The sequence below is a fragment of the Ambystoma mexicanum genome, chromosome 7p (assembly GCF_040938575.1).
Source record: "Ambystoma mexicanum isolate Mex_15411 chromosome 7p, UKY_AmexF1_1, whole genome shotgun sequence".
Classification (NCBI taxonomy): Eukaryota; Metazoa; Chordata; class Amphibia; order Caudata; family Ambystomatidae; genus Ambystoma; species Ambystoma mexicanum.
Genome location: NC_090939.1, coordinates 956841878 through 956857970, shown reverse-complemented (window position 1 = coordinate 956857970; position 16093 = coordinate 956841878).

The following is a 16093-nucleotide window of genomic DNA, read 5'->3' as shown; positions in this document are numbered from 1 at the left end:
AGTAGGACACTCTCTTTGTCCTTTGCTGAAGTCTGCCCTCTTGGGTCCACCTTCTGCCAGTAAAGACTGCAGCTCAGGATGGTCAACAGGGTCAAGATCTCCAACCAAAACAGTGTCTTCTTCCAGAACTGACTCTTCCGAAACTGGCTCAACCACAAATGGCTGTAGCTCACACTCTGCCTCAGCAGGTGGAGGGGGTCACAGGTATGACCTTGGACAATCTTGGGGATGCCCTTGTTGGTAGCACAGGGGTGCTGTCTGACATTTTCCTTGAGGTCTTGGGTTTCCCCTTTGCCTCTTTCTTTCCAGAAATAGCAGTAAGCAACTCCTGTGGAGTGGGAGTGATAGTTCCCTCTATTAACTCCTCTGGAGAGCCTCTTAAGGTCCTCTGCCTTGCAGGCCTAGTGAGCTCCTGTCTCCTCTTACTGGGAGGCCTGGGGGTGCTTTACACAACTCCAAGAGTTTGCAGGTCATTACCCAACACGACTCTCCCAGGCACTTCACTCTGCATACTAACAGGTATTTTGACAGTCATATCATTACACGAGATGAGAGCTCGTAACTAGGGAAGCATTTTCACAGGGCCTCCAGCTAACTTGGTGAGGCGTTTGGGTGCCTTAGCAATATCCTCCATCTTGAAAAATGATTCATCCACCACAGTTATGCGGGCTCCAGTGTCTCGGATGGCAGGAGTCTCCTGGCCATTCACAAGAACACTATCTTTATAATACTCTTTAGTATTATCTGGGATGGAATTATAGACATCTAAATTCTGTTGTTCCCACAAGCCCAGGGACACTAAAGAAACACTAGCTGAGACTCTCATGTGTTCATCAGCCAGTAGGTGAAAGTTTCCACTTGATAGGTACTTCCTCCTCTGGGGAGAAGGCTAAGGAGATAGGGTGGACCTATGAAGGTTTACCCTTACATCTGGGATCCCCTTTCACATGGTCGGTTGACCCACAAACATAACATTTCCCAAATGCCTTGATGAATGGGGGTTTGTTGTGACCTCCATCTGGTTTGGTTCCAGATGGTGCACTAGCCTGATTCGGTTTCCCTTGTGGTTTACCCTTATGTTGTTGTTTGTGGCCCTCTTTTGGATTGGAGGTATTAGAATTCTCCTTGGTATCTTTCTTTGGCTGCTTTCCTTCATCCTTCTTCTGAGTTGCCCCAGAATCCTTGTGAGTAGCCCTTTTGGCAACCCACAAGTCAGCAGCCTTAGCTAACTTCTTTGGATCTATCTCCTTAGAATCAGCCATGTGCTGTCTGAGCTCAGGAGAGCAGGCATCATAAATTGACTCCAACATAACAAGATTCATAAGTGTTTACTCTGCAACCCTTAAGTCACCCATCTAGGTTTTTCAAACAGTCACATACCCAGGTATCCCAAGGGGTATCATCATGCTTTTTGAGGCTCCTACACCTCTTAAGGTACTGGGAAGGGGTCTTCCCAAATCTAGCAATTAAAGCTAGTTCACACATTCATAATCCATCCTATCCACCTCCCCCAACTCCATCACAGCACAACATCAGATGCAACAATGGGTAGCCTAGAGAAGAGCCAGGGAAGTTACTGATTCCCTATAAGACCTTGAATCCTATGGTTATATTCAAACATTGCCAACCAATCCAAAATATGAAGCTTAACCTCATAAAAACCAACAATTTCTTTAGGCATAGAGGGTCTCTTAGGATTGGAAGACCTAGAAGACTCTGGGAGAGAAGCATTCTGAAGAGATAACTTTTTCATTTCTAGTTCATGATTCAACTCCATTTCTCTGAGCTTAAGTTCTTGATGTTTTTGTTCAGTTTGAGCATTTAAACGTTTAAATTCCAACTCAAGTCTCATCTTTTCTAGAGCAATGAATTCAGGACTGAGTATAGGATCTGGTGGGGTCCCAGTGGACAAAGGTTGGGGTTGCTGAGCAGGTAAGGGAGCAGTGAGGCATACAATATGAGATACCTCTGCCTCTTCTAACTCATCAATAATAGATACATTATCACCCTCATTATTCTCCACTTTTGCTGAGGGGTCAGGTATTTCAGACCTGCCCTCCAGACTTTGTTTCTCTAACAACTTTTCAATCAATTCAGACTTTTTGTCTTTGGCAGAGCGATTCCTTTCTCTACGCAGATTTGTCAGATAATCCACAGTGTAACTAAGGAGGGTTTCCTGACTGTACATTTCCATATCAGACATGATTAATATTGCTTTTTAGTGATGTTTAGCGTTGTGGTTAGTTGATCCAGGGTAATAGCAGCACTCTAAGTGTAATTACTATACTTGATCGCACCGCTGCCACCAGTGTTAGGCAGAATTATATGCAGTACCCTTTGGGAACACCACACACAATTAAGACTACACGTGACAGTACATATTTACCTTTGGTACAAGCCTGTACTACACAGTAAAGTGGTAGCGATGCCTGAGCAGCCAGACTTATCTCAAGAGCAAGTGAGCAGTATCAATAGTTACACAAAGGACAGCAATTACTATGATTCAAACAAACACTCACTCAAGGTTTCTGAGTTAAAGAATATACATTTATTTACACATCAGTTGTAAAACATTTCACTAAAGTAAAGCAGTTTAGAAATGACACTGTTAATACATTACACCACACCCAATAGATTTTGGACAAGTTAGGCTCAAAATGAAGCATGAGCAAAATGGCACTCCAGCAATTTAAAAGGGAGGGAAAGACAAAGTTAGACAAAAATTGAGCAGCACCAACAGATAAGTAAGCAGGGCAATCTAGAAAGAGGAACTACAGTGATGGAATCAAATCAAAAAGTCTTAGGCCCAAAGTCAATAGGACAAAAGTCTTTTTCTCAAGATCACACAGTTCAGGGTGGTTCACAGTTAAGTCTTTGCCAAGAGTTCTGGACGGGGTTGGTTGGCAGAAAAGTTAGTTTAAAGAGTAGAGAAGGACAAGCCCTTGGATTGGCGAAAGGTTTTACACACCTTCACCGCGGCTGGACGAAACGAACAACCGGATTCGAACAGTATTTTAAAATCGAGAAGCAGCTGTAGCTGAGGGTGACGTTCCTGGCAGGTCCTGCAGGCTCACGGTTCCTTAAGTGACTGTCGGACTGACACGAAGCAGGAAGACTGGAGGGTCCTGCACTGCCCAGGGAAGAAACCAGCAGCAGAGCAAAGCAACAAAGAAATAGGTGCGCTCCTTAAAACCCAGGCAGGGTCCGACCTTCCTGGCTATCTGGTTCACTGTAGCTCTGTACACCAAATTCGACCAGAGGAGGGAAGCCTGGCTTGAAGTTTGGGTGAACTGGTTGGTCCCACCAGCTCAGGGGAAGAAGATTCCTGGTAGATCTTCTCTGTCATTGGAGTCTGAAGATTCAGACCTGCAGCAGAGCTTCACCGGGCGGTTCAATCGTTGTAGGGTTCCTCTTCTGTCAGCCCCTCTTCGGTCCTTTCGTTCCAGTGGCGACTCTACCTTTCCAGCCGCAGAGACCTGCTATTTATACAGTTTTCCCCCATTCACACAGCCTGGCTGTCAATCACACAGCAGGGTTGTTGTCCCCCCGGACAGTCACCACAACCAATCAGATCAGAGTGCGACATGGGTCTCCAAGGAGACCCTGTTCAGGGAGTCCTAAACCCCTCCCTCACATCCTTTCCCACCAGACAGACAGGCGCCTAAGGAAGGCTTCTGTGTAGAAGCCAGCAAAAGGACGTTGAGCAAAGGAACCAAACCTGGTTTGGTGCGCAGAGTAAAACACAAGAAAGACATTTTTAAAAAGAAATGGTGAATAAACCCAGCCGGAACCGTATAAAAACTTATATTGTCTAGCGGGTTTAAGTTTGAAGTTACCAAGATAGCCTAAAACAATACCAAGGGTTTTTTTTTAAAACATTTTTTATTAGTTTATTCAAACAAACAATACAAACCAAACTTGCAGTATATTTAATAACATGTCCATAATATTTCGCTTAATTATGTTCACTGCTCCCCTTATCCCTCCCCCCGTTCCGAGCCTACTACTTCTCACATTCTGTTCCTGCATCTTATGGTAGGGTCTCCCCTTCTACGGGTTCCGTTGGGTCTTGTATTGACCCAAACAACTCTGCTATTAATAATTTCCAGGCATCAGGGTCTCTGTCTCCTTCTCCCCCCCAGCACTGCTCCCTTTTAGCCATACCATGGTTTCCGCCTCTGCCCATTTCTGCAAATCTTTCCACCACACCTCTAATCGTGGCCTGTGGCATGTCTTCCACCCCATAGCAATTCTCCTCTTTGCGAGCGCATATGCCAGGTCCTTTAGTTTGCTCAGATGCTTAAATTCCTGTGGTCTAGGGAACCCCCCAACAAACAGGCCCACACTGTATCCACCACAATCTTGACCCCTCTTTCCGCTAGCTTTTGTGCCACTTCGCTCCAGAAGCGCTCAATAACCGGGCATGACTAAAACATATGCACCATGCCCGCATTCTCTTCATCACACTTAGGGCATGCTTGCCATCCTGCATTTTTAAACCTCGATATCCTCTGGGATGTCATATACGCCCTATGAGTGATATACAATTGTATCTGCTTTAATCTCGCATACCTCAACACCATCTTGTGATACCCTTGGGCTCGTTCCCACAATCCATCATCTATCGGGGCTCCCACTTCCGCTTCTCAGTCTAGTCTCAATTGTACTACTTCCTTACCAACTTTAGACATCATCATCTCGTATATTCTGGATATCTCATGTCCCCCCTCCGCTATATCATATATCATGTCTATGGTAGCATCTGGTTCTTCCTCCAGTACCACTTCAGGCCATGTTCTCTTAATTCTCTGCACCATTCTGTGATATGTGATATACTGGCCCAGGTGTGACCCGTTTTCCTCACTCAGCACCTCAAAATCTATGGTAGTCCCTCTTGCCAAATATCTCCCATTGTTGCTAACCCAACCGGTTCCCAGTGGTTTCTGATTATCATCCTTAGTTGCTTTTCTCCCTCTGCCAGTGCAACTGGTGGTACTTGCGGGGAACATGGGGATGGGTTCTCCATCATCTGGCATGCCCTACGCCACATCTTCCAACCACCTTTCATCAACTTGGGACGCCCTTCCATTTCTGTCTTGGGCAACCACATCATCTCTTTCAAGTAAAATGGGGCACAATCCTGTCCAAACAACCTGGATTCAGAGGTCACTTCATCTGAGAGCCATTTAGCAACATATTGCAGTTGGCTTGCTACATAATAGACTTCATAATTGGGCAGTTTTATACCCCCTTTCTCATGGAAATTCTGTAGCTTCCAGAGGGCCACTCTGTTCTGCGTGCCATTCCACGGGAAATCCCTGCACATACTGTCCAGTCTAGTGAAGAATTTCTTTGGTATCCAGTGAGGGATGTTCCCAAAGTAATGCAGGAGCCTAGGCAGAACCACCAGCTTCAGCATCGCCCCACGCCCCATCATTGCTAAAGGCAGCTTTACCCAGAATCTCATGGAGTTTTCGATTTTCTTGATAGCTACCTCTGTGTTGAACCTATGTTCCTCTTCCACCGTGTGGTATATGTCTATCCCTAGATAGCAAAACATGCCTACCACCCAGGGTATCTGTATATCCACCTAATGGAAACATGCTGGACTTCTGAGGGTTCACCGCTATCCTAGACATCTCTGCATATCTTTCCATTACTTCCAGAATATATTGGAGGGTTTTCCTCCGGGTGTCGTAGATACAACAGCACATCATCTGCATATAAGGATATCAGATGTCGTTCGCCCCCCTACAGCGATGCCTATCGTATCGTATTATTGCCTCAAGTAGATCGCTAAGGGTTCTAGAGCCAATATATCAAGCATAGGGGACCATGGGCAACCTTGTCTGGTGCCCCTACGGAGTTGCCACCTTTCCGATATCACTGCTCCAGTTTTAACTCTAGCCAGCGGTTCGCTATATAACATCTTGGCCCACTGCAAATATCCGGGACCCATCCCATAGCTGGCCAGGGCCGCCAGCAGCCATGGCCCTTTCACCGAATCAAAGGCCTTTATTGCGTCCAATGATACAATTGCTAGTTCACCTTCATTCTCGTTTCCATATTCAATGACTCTGTGGAGCCTTCTAAGGTTATTGGTTATATTTCTATTGGGGACATAGCCTGTCTGACCAGGATGTATTAATTTACCAATGACCCTCCTCAATTTGTTTGCCAAGACCGCCGTCAGTATTTTACTGTCTTGGTTCAACATTGATAGGGGTCTGTATGAACCGTAGCTATGCCCAGGCTTATTTGTTTGGGTAGCAGTATTATAACTGCTTCTCTAAGTGACTCAGGCAGTCTGCCCCGCTCATATGCCTCATTCAGCATATCCAGCAGCGTGGGAAGCACCTCTCCCTTGAATGTTTTGTAGAATTCACTTGGGAGTCCATCAGCCCCCAGAGTCCTACTAGTGGGCAACTGTCTCACCACCTCCTCTAGCTCCTCCAAAGTGATCGGTTCATCTAGCTCCTCTCTCTCCTCGGCACTAATCTGTGGCAATCCTATGTCCTCCAATGTTTCTACTATCGTCGCGCGATTATCCTCCCAATCGTCTCCATATAGCTGCCCGTAATAATCTACGAACTCCTAGTTGACTCCCTCCTGGGTATCAACCACCCTCCCGTCTTTTCTTATTATCGTCCTGATCATGGGTCTAGGGGTTTCACTCTTATATAGCCATGCCAAGATTCTCCCAGGTTTGTCCCCTCCCGCATGCTGTCTCTCTATATATTTTTTGTAGTTGAGTTTACACAGTCTCTCCCAGTGCCCAGCACACTTCTGCTGCAGCCTGAGTATCACTTCGGCATCTTCTTTGATATTATTTCCTCCCTTCAGTGCCCTTTCCAATTCACTCTCCGCTACCCGCAGGTCACCCAGGATCCCTCCTTGCAGTCCTTTGGATTTTGATATTGCTACTCCCCTCATCACTACCATGAAGGCCTCCCACAGTGTGCCCGCTGAGTCCACACTGCCAGTATTTTTCTCAAAATAATTAACAATCTCCTCCCTCATAACCTCCCTAAAAAGGGGGTCCCTCAGCGCCTCCGCTCTGAGACGCCATGTCGGTATCCTCGCCCTCAGGGGACGATATTGCCATCCGAGGATCAAAGGCGAGTGGTCCGAGGGGACCCTCGCTATGTATTCAACGTACGTGGTCTCTGCCAATATATCTGGTGTGACAAAGACATAATCTAGCCTCGTATGTAATTGCTGTGGGGCAGAATAATGCAAATAATGCCTCTCTAGGGGGTGTCGCGCCCTCCATGCATCTTCAAACCCAAAGTCATTTAGCAGTGTCTGCAGCGCTTTAGCAGGTGGGGCAGGTCTATCTATTTTCCCGACTCATCAATCCACTTTAGGGTTTAGTACACAGTTGAAGTCCCCCCCCCAAGATCACTGCACTCCCCGCACATATGCTGAGGTTATTACACAATGTTTTAAAGTATGCCGCTGTATTCTGGGGCGTACGTATTCACAACACTTATCTCCCTATTGTCCACCAACCCCCTCATTATAACCATCCTCCCATCCGTCTCAACCAGCGTCTGTAGCAGCTGAAATGGGACGTGTGGCGCCACCCAGATAATCACTCCCCTGGCATACGCTGAATATGACGAACCCACCACAGTCCCCTTGCATTTCTTCCCAACCATCTCCAACTTGTCTCGCGTCAGATGCGTCTCTTGCAGTAGAGCAATATCTATCTTCTGCCTACGTAGGTATAGCATGACCTTATTCCTCTTCAAGTAACTATTGAGCACCCTGACGTTCCAGGTAACTACTTCAAGATCCCCGAGGGCATGGCAGAATCCCTCTCCTCCCTTCCCCTGTCTGGTCCAAATCCATTTGCTTGACTTGTCTGTATAGGCTCGTATCCCAACTTAAACTCCCCACCAAAAACACAACAAACCCCTCAACCTCCCAACCCCCACGTCCCTGTCCCATCCCAACAACACCCTCCCCAACTGTTGCCCAGCTCCATCCCTGGTTTTCAGGCACCCCCGCATCTAGCCCTTTCTGGCAATAGCCCGTACTTGCAGCTCAGCAGGGTCAAGCTGCCCTAGTGGCTGTCTTACTACTAACTCCTGGGGGATAGGTTGCCTCCATTCGGCTGCTCCTGTTTACTACATCTAGTACTTCCCGGTCAATTTATGCTTTTTGTTATCTATATTCCAGTCCAACAGGATGGATAAGTCTGAAAGTGACATAATACAATTCAAATGTTCCAACATTTCTCAATGGGGCTCCCCCCCCACTGAATACCCCAGTGACCCTACTGCATGTCGTTTTCTCATCAGGGCCTGATGTGCTCATTTGACAGTAAACCCTTATGAGAGCTTGTCTGCCCTTATCTCTTGCAGGATCATATTCTCCACATAGTCCGTGGTGTCCTGGCTCTGCTCCCCCTTCGGCAAGCCAACCACACAGATGTTATTCCGTCTCGCCCTCCCTTCTGCTTCCTCTGCTCGGTTCTCAAGGTTAGCCACCTGCTGCTTTAATATGTGGACCTCCTTTGCATTATTTGTACTGGTTTCTGTATTGGTTTTCACTGCACTCTCCAGTCCACTTGTTCTTTCTGCCAGCGCTCTGACGTCTTGTCGCAGCAGGGTAACTTCTATTCCCACTGCATCAATTTTGTTCTCTAGGGCCGTTCGTAGGTCCGCCAATCCTGTCCCCCATGTGTTCCTCAGCTCCGTTATTGCTGCAAGGACCTGGTGATTTTCTCCCCCTGGAGTACCGTCCACGGAGACTGTCGCTGAGCCTAGACCGGGGCAGTGGGAGTTCGTGGGGTCTTGGCAAAGGCCTCCATTGTGGGTTGTTTACTTTTAGCCCTAAGTCCTTTAACCAACATGATGCAACCCTGTCTACGTGTCCAGTTCTGGTCCCCTTGTGTCGTACAAGTTCTGTACCCCTGCAGCTCTGCGGCGACACCAGAAAAATCCAGGCCCGGGAGTGTCCCCCTCAGAGAGCCGCAGTATATGGCAGCATGCACTGCACTCCGATTTCAGGTGGGTTGTGTTCTCCCATGTATCTTCCCTATCTGTCGCAGACTATACTCTTTCAGGTCTCCTGCTATGTCGCCACCTGCATCTCAGCTTACCCGGACATACAGTTCACTCTGATGCATATTTATTACATCCTCACACGCTCTGATGTCCGCAGCACCGCTGCAGGGATGTCGGATTCCGCCTCTTCGCTGTGTGTCACTTCCCAGGGGGGCTATTTGTGATCTTGTCCCCCTCTTCGGGAGAGCCTGATTCTGCCCAATTCCAGAGGAGGAGTGGGGGCTTGTGACCCTCTGCTCACTCCCCCTATCATTGGTGTTCAGCCACTTCCTCAACTGGCTTATCTTAGGTCTCTGCAGGAGTGCAGGCCACCCTCCGCAGTAATAGCAGTGCAGAGTCTCCCTAAGCACAGTACTGGGGTCTGGTTGCCTTCACTTAATGGCCTGTGATGAGCAGGGTCCCCCCATCTTACATCACTAATGTTGCGCAACCAGCTCGCAACGAAGCGGAACAGGAAGAACCAGTAAAGGAAAACGCAACACGGCTCTCTGCGTTTACCGTGTTGCACTTAAGGGCATATCCCTCGGGTTACATATCCTCCGTCCTGTGTTTACCAGTGAGGCGCATGCCTCAATAGGCAGCTTGCTTTTGGTGCCCAGCACTCAGCCTGCGGTCGCAGACCGGAAGCCCTCTCCACACCACTAGCCCTGCAGGCGTTTCTGCCGTCAGCCGCAAGCGCTGCATGCGTGTGCGCGCTGCCAGTTCTGCTCCTGGGGTGCACCCGGCAGCTCCTTACAATCACAGGGGGCGGGGTCCACGGTTTTATTTCCTTAAGCAGCAGCTGGCCATAATGCGCTCCTCTTGCAGCGCTGCCTCGTCTCACACGCCCTGCACTCTCTCCTGGGTGCCGCTCACTTCATCTTTCTGTGCCTGCGGTCAGCTTGGTTATAACCTAACCTCCGCACGTCCTCTTGCTGCAATGATCGTATCGTACCTCCAGCAGCCCATTCCTCATACACGCCTGCTGCTTTCACGGGTCCCTTTGTTCTATTGCGGCCACCATCTTGTTATTATACAGCCGCACTCGGTCCGTGATACAAAGTATCAGATCTAACGTTCTCTTGGGCCAATTCTTTAGCGGGTGGGTGTTTCCTTTTCCTGTCACCTTTGTGCATCCATAATGTCGTTTTCATGCAGCAGTCTGTTGTCTGGCAGCACACGCTGCTGAGGATCAATCGCCGGATCACAGAGCCCGATGGAGTTACAGCCTACTCCATGGCTGCCAAGCCACGGCCAACAATACCAAGGTATTTAAGATAACCGCGGTAGGAAAAATAGGGTGGTTACCACTGCCACCAGCCAAGTCTTAATGAAAAGGGAGTGAAACAATGCTCCAAGAGAAACAGACAAAAAGGGATAAGTATTAACCCTTTCCAGTACTCTATGTAAGATCGTTTGTACTGGGTCTGTGGATTTAAAGAGACTAATAAAGTCAATGGCAACTTTACATGTTCTGGGAGACAGTAGTCAGTCCCAGAAAATGGAGTCTGAGTTGGGAAGTCTAAAAGACAACCCTGTGTCACTGCACTGAAGTTGCTGTGTAACACATAGTGAAAAGATGATACCTGTGGAGTAGGTGAGGCTCCACAGTCTATGAACACAAGAAAATGTTAAACACACACAGCAAAACACATTTAAGAGTGGGAAAAAAAGGCTCACACTCTTGGCAGGTGAGAAAAATGAATCCTAGAAATCCAGCAAAGCTTCTGAGGGACTCAGTAGGTAAGGGAAATTAGCAATTCTGGAGAATTCTCCCTAACACATGTCTTAAAATCGTGGCATAAATGACTAATGGGGTACATCTTTACCGGGTCAAACTACAGCATTTTTGCCGTGATTTTTTTAACTGGCAACATTTTTGCTGCAATTTTATTACCTGATACCTACATTATTAATGAAACACTTGCACACAATAAGGAATGTCCTAACATTGCTTTAAGTGAATAATTATTTAATGTGTAAATGCAAAAACCCTCCCCAAAACCCCTTCCTAAACACCATCCCCAAAACACCCTTGCAATGTCTGACAGTTAGTTCCAGTACCTCTTGGGCAAAGAAGCCTGCCCCAACAGCTTGGGATCCAGGTGGTGCTGTGAGCATTGCCTTGGTGTGCTGGGTTGTGAGCCCTCTGTGGTGGTAATAGAGGTAGAGGGCTCTGACCCGTGGGCCTGGATATACTGCAGGGTGAGCTGCATGCACTGATTGATGGTCTCAGCAGAGGCTGACTTCGCCTCTGTGTGCTCCTGCATTCTCTGAAAAACTGTGATCATGGCAGTGGTGGCCTGGCCGAAGGAACTGAACATCTGGTGGCTACAAACCTGCAGACAGGGCTGCATGGCCTCCAAAGGTGTTTGGCTGTGTGACGGGTGTGGTCTGAAGCATACGGAGTAGAAGCCCATGTCCTGCTCCTCCTCACCCCCTGCTCCTCCTCAGTGGCATGGACGATGCTTGTACCATGATGGTATGGTGGCTGCACTGCCCGTGATGGAGAGGTGGCTGTGCTGGCACCCTGATGTGTTGCAGCCAGATTAGGGTCAGCACCAGTGAGTTCTGCCACAGGTGCTGGCTGTGGAGTGGCAGCTTCAGTTGCAGCCGCGCCATCTGCTGGCTGGTGGAGGGCCACAGTGCGCCACTTTGGGGATGGTGATATCCACCAGTCCTGCTGGGGTTTACTGTGGTGGTATGTGGTGCTGGTGGTGGCCTTGGTGACTTGCTCTGCCACTTGCTCCCACTGCCAATAAGTCTGGCCTGTGCAGAGGTGGAGGCGGATGCTGTGGCGGCAGTGGAGGGTCCGTCCTCCTCACTGTCCATGGACTGTGTACCTGTTGGGAGTACAATGACATGCTGTCAGTCATCTTGCATACATGTCAGCTGGCTTGCAAGACACACATGCAACATTTTGTGTCTTCTAAATATGCACATTAGTCTGATTGGCATGGGTGGTATTGGGCCAATGAGTGCTGCTACAACTGGGTGGAAGTAGTGCCTACTGAGGGTGAACACAGTGCATGCATGTGCCCGTTGCCTGTGCAATGACAAGGTGGCTTGTTGTTATGGATGCGGTGGGGCTTCACTTGCCAGCGGGGTCAATCATGGCACACATAGGGGATCACATTTCACCAACTGTGCATGTGCATTTCTACATGTCCCCGCCTCTGCTGACACATGTATGTACTCACTGTGCATTTGATGTGTTTGCCCATTCCCTTTCCCATTGTGCTCATATATGCTGGGGCACGCATGCTGTTGGCCACTGCATTCACATGTACGTGGGGTCTGATAGACTTACCACCATCACCCTGGTTTCCTGTTCAGGCCTCTGCACTCCCAATACCCTTTATGCCCTCCATGTGGAGGATGGAGCTGGCCTTCTCCTCCACGGCATGAGGGTGAGGGTTTGCACAGTGCTACATCCTGTGGCAGCACTCTCCCTCCGGTGGCACACGATGAGGCTCCGGACCTTAACCTTTAAATAATTCCACTGCTTGCGGCAGTCCTGCGCAATGCATGGAACAGTGCCCACCGCTGTCACCTTATCCTTGATGGTCTCCCATATCGCTGCCTTCCTCTGTGCAGAAGTCTTCATCTGCCTACTTCTAAATGGCTCCTCAGCATGCTGCACCACCTCATCTGTCAGTGCATTTATCTCTGATTCTGTGAATTTGGGCTTCTTTAGCCTCAGGTCTGGGAGGCATGCCTTTCTTTTTGACATGTTTGATCTGGATTTTTGCTGTCCAGATAGCAACTGGAAATGGGAGATTCTGAGTGAATCGAGTTGTTAAACATGGCCACCACTGTGCTTCCCATTCAGGCAGTGATGTTATTTCTGCTGGCGGTATGCATGAATATGGCAGCAGTAATGGCAATAGCATTGTATTTGGGTGGTATTAATGCCCTGTGACCATTGTCGGTGGTAAAACTGCTGGACAATATTACTATAACCCCCGGAGGCATGTGCAGGCCTGTTAGTTCATGATGAGGCTTTAGTGCCACTGGTCATCTCGGCAGTAAGGGTAATACCACTGGGTGGAATTACTGACATATTACCGCAAAACTCGTGATGAGCCTTTTAGAGTGCAAAGTTTGATGGTAAAGCTTTTTTAATGCTAGCTCAAAGAGTTCCCATGAGGGTGGGGGGGGGTCAGGAACTGGGTGGGTATTGCCATAGGGATTAGGATGGCCATGGGCAGTCAATGAATGGGAAAATAACCAAACAACACCTACAAGCTTTGCGTCCTTCCTCATATGCCATGTCACCCTATCTGTACTCAGTGCCGTCACTGGGTGTTAGGTACAATTTCACTTACTGTTATTTTACCTCTATATTTGTGAACCCCACAACATTTTGCTTTTGTTTCAGCCTCGTGTCCTAATTTTCTGCCAGTAAAGCACAGCCTCCAACTGCACTCCACTGGGCTTTCGCTCATCGTTATGGGGATACTGACTTGTCCTTCAGGCAGTCAGTAGTGATAAACTGTGTTTCTCTTAGTCTTATGACTTTGTTGCCACTTTTGGCAACTGTATTTCAGTGCGCAAAGTACATTCACGTACCAGGCACTGTGGTGCTTGCATTTTTGAACCCCTATATGTCCCTTAAGGATTTTAAGAATGTTTTGGTAACGGCACAAGGTGCCTAGGAGTAGACTGGTGGCAGCAGAAGCTTTTTCATGTATTTTTACATTTCTTGACTGAGCCATACCAGGTTAAACCAAGGTCTGGTAGGTGTCTCAGGCTAGTACGACTGGAGCTGGACCATGCAGTCCGGAGCCCCAGGTCTCCACAGAGAGCATAGCTCATAGTTGTCTCAAACAGAGCAGCAGGCGTCCATGGGTGCTAACCCAGTCGTTGTGCACCAACCTCTGAGGCAGGTCGCCAGCCACCTAACTCAGTGGCAATCCTCGTAGGAGCCCCAGACTGGTCTGGAGGGCAAAGCTCTAAGGCATTGAGGGCAGGGACCTGGACGGGCGGGGTGCCACCCTGCCATTGGGTGCTGCTGGGTAGACCATGGAAATGAAGTTTCCATGTACCATGCCAGACACCTCAAGGTAGTCTGTTTTTTTTTTGTTTTTATTTCACGTACTGCATGTTTATGCGAGCAGACAAGGTGATTTTCCAAGTACTAAAGAAGATGGCAGTCAGGTGAGACCTTTGTTGAAGTTGCGCATGTTGTGGTGACATTGTGCCTGGGGATGTCTTCACTGTGTATTGAGATGTGCACGGTGTTGGGTGGAGGTGAGCACGTCCAGCGGTAATAGTGCGGTGGGAGATGTCATGAAGACGGCAGTTAGATGAGGCCTTTGTTGAAGTTGGTGCATGCCACTCAGAGGAGCACATGGTGTGGTGGCATTGTGCCTTCCAATGTCTTCCCAGTGTTTATAACTTTGTGCTTGTAAGAAGGATAATGTTATTTCCACGTGCTATGTCTGTGTAGGTGGTTTGTGCACTTGATGTGATGAATGTGTATGGGTTGGCGTTTTAGTTTTTGTATTATGGGGCACACAAAGTTTGCCCCTCACAGACGCACATTCTCATGGTGTTGTTATGGGCAGGCTGAATTAGCCCTATTTCATCATTGAAGGGGATCAGGGATGTGGCTTAACTGTGTGTGCTCCACAGGGCATGCAATTCATGTGAAGTATGTGTGTGCCCTGTCCCTGTGCCCTTTGGCCTACTAAGGGAATGGGTGGTGCCTGTGGATACATACGGTATCCCAGCTGCAGTTTACTTCTATGCCACGACGTGTGACGATATTGCGCAGGACACAACATGCCACGATGATCTTGCATACTACAAGTGGGGCAAATAGCAACACAGCACTTGATTGGTCAAGGCAGCGGACGCGTGACTTGAGCACCCCAAATGTGCATGCCCCTAGTGTCTAGGTGTGCTGTGTTGTAGCTTACCTCACCTGGGGTGACTGGATTCCTGAAGGGTGTTAGCAGGAATGGTGAGAGTGGGTAGGCACTGTCCCCTGCAATGGTGGAAATGGTTGTTGTTAGCATTGTCATTGCTTGTTTTCGTGTGTATCATCGTATTGCTTATATGCACAAGATAGATGATGCTCACCCAGCAGCAAGAGATTCCAAAGGTTCCCCATTCAAGGGCCTGGTATATGGGGGAATGAAATAAGATCTAGCTCTCATGCGTGCATCATGGGAAATTTGCATTGACATGCAGTATGTGTCCTATGGCCTCACTGATCACTTGTGCATTAATGGAATGCCAATGTTTCCTGTTGCGAAAGATGTGATTAGTCACTTGGGGCAGGGGGCTGGAGCGCTACAGGGTGCTGTCGATGGCTTACTGGACCTTTGGAAAGTGTGCGATTGCATAGAATTCGAGACATACTCTCTGCCTTGCCTGCTGTGTGTGTGGCATGTATATCTGCCTATGCACACGTGCCAGGATGCAGCACAAAACTGTTGGCGGCACCTGCAATGTTTGGGCTGTCATGTGCCGTGACAATGGCTGTGGTGTGCTGGAATGATCCAGTTTCCAGGAAGTGTAGGGCTGATAGCACTTTCTCCAGGGGTGCCAGTACGTGCTAGAGCATGGTGGGTGATGCCAGGTCATCCTCCCACTCCCGGTTTAGGTCTAGGATGACATGTGGAGGCAATCAGTATCATGCATGCACCTCCTAATCTTACATCCCAGATAGTGTGCTTCTCCTCAACCTCCTCTTCCTTCTTCCATGAAGTAGGATTGGTGCTAGTAAAGCAGGCTCCGCCATTGTGGAAGTCCAATGTTCAATAGGGTTAAATTGCGCTTTTATACCTGTTGTTTAATTGCACTTTGTACTTTGTGGCGTGTATTAGGTGGTGGTAAGATTTCGAGATGTGTGTTCTCCATTGGATTCCAGGCAATTGCGTGATGGATTCTATGGCTAGGGTTTCCTTGGTGCTTTACAGGGCGTGTTTGTTATTTACAAGGTGCATCCCTCCCAGACACGCCCATGTTATTCCTTGTTCTTCCTCATTTTGTGCGTGGAATGGGGATTTTGCATGTTACGCCGCCAAATT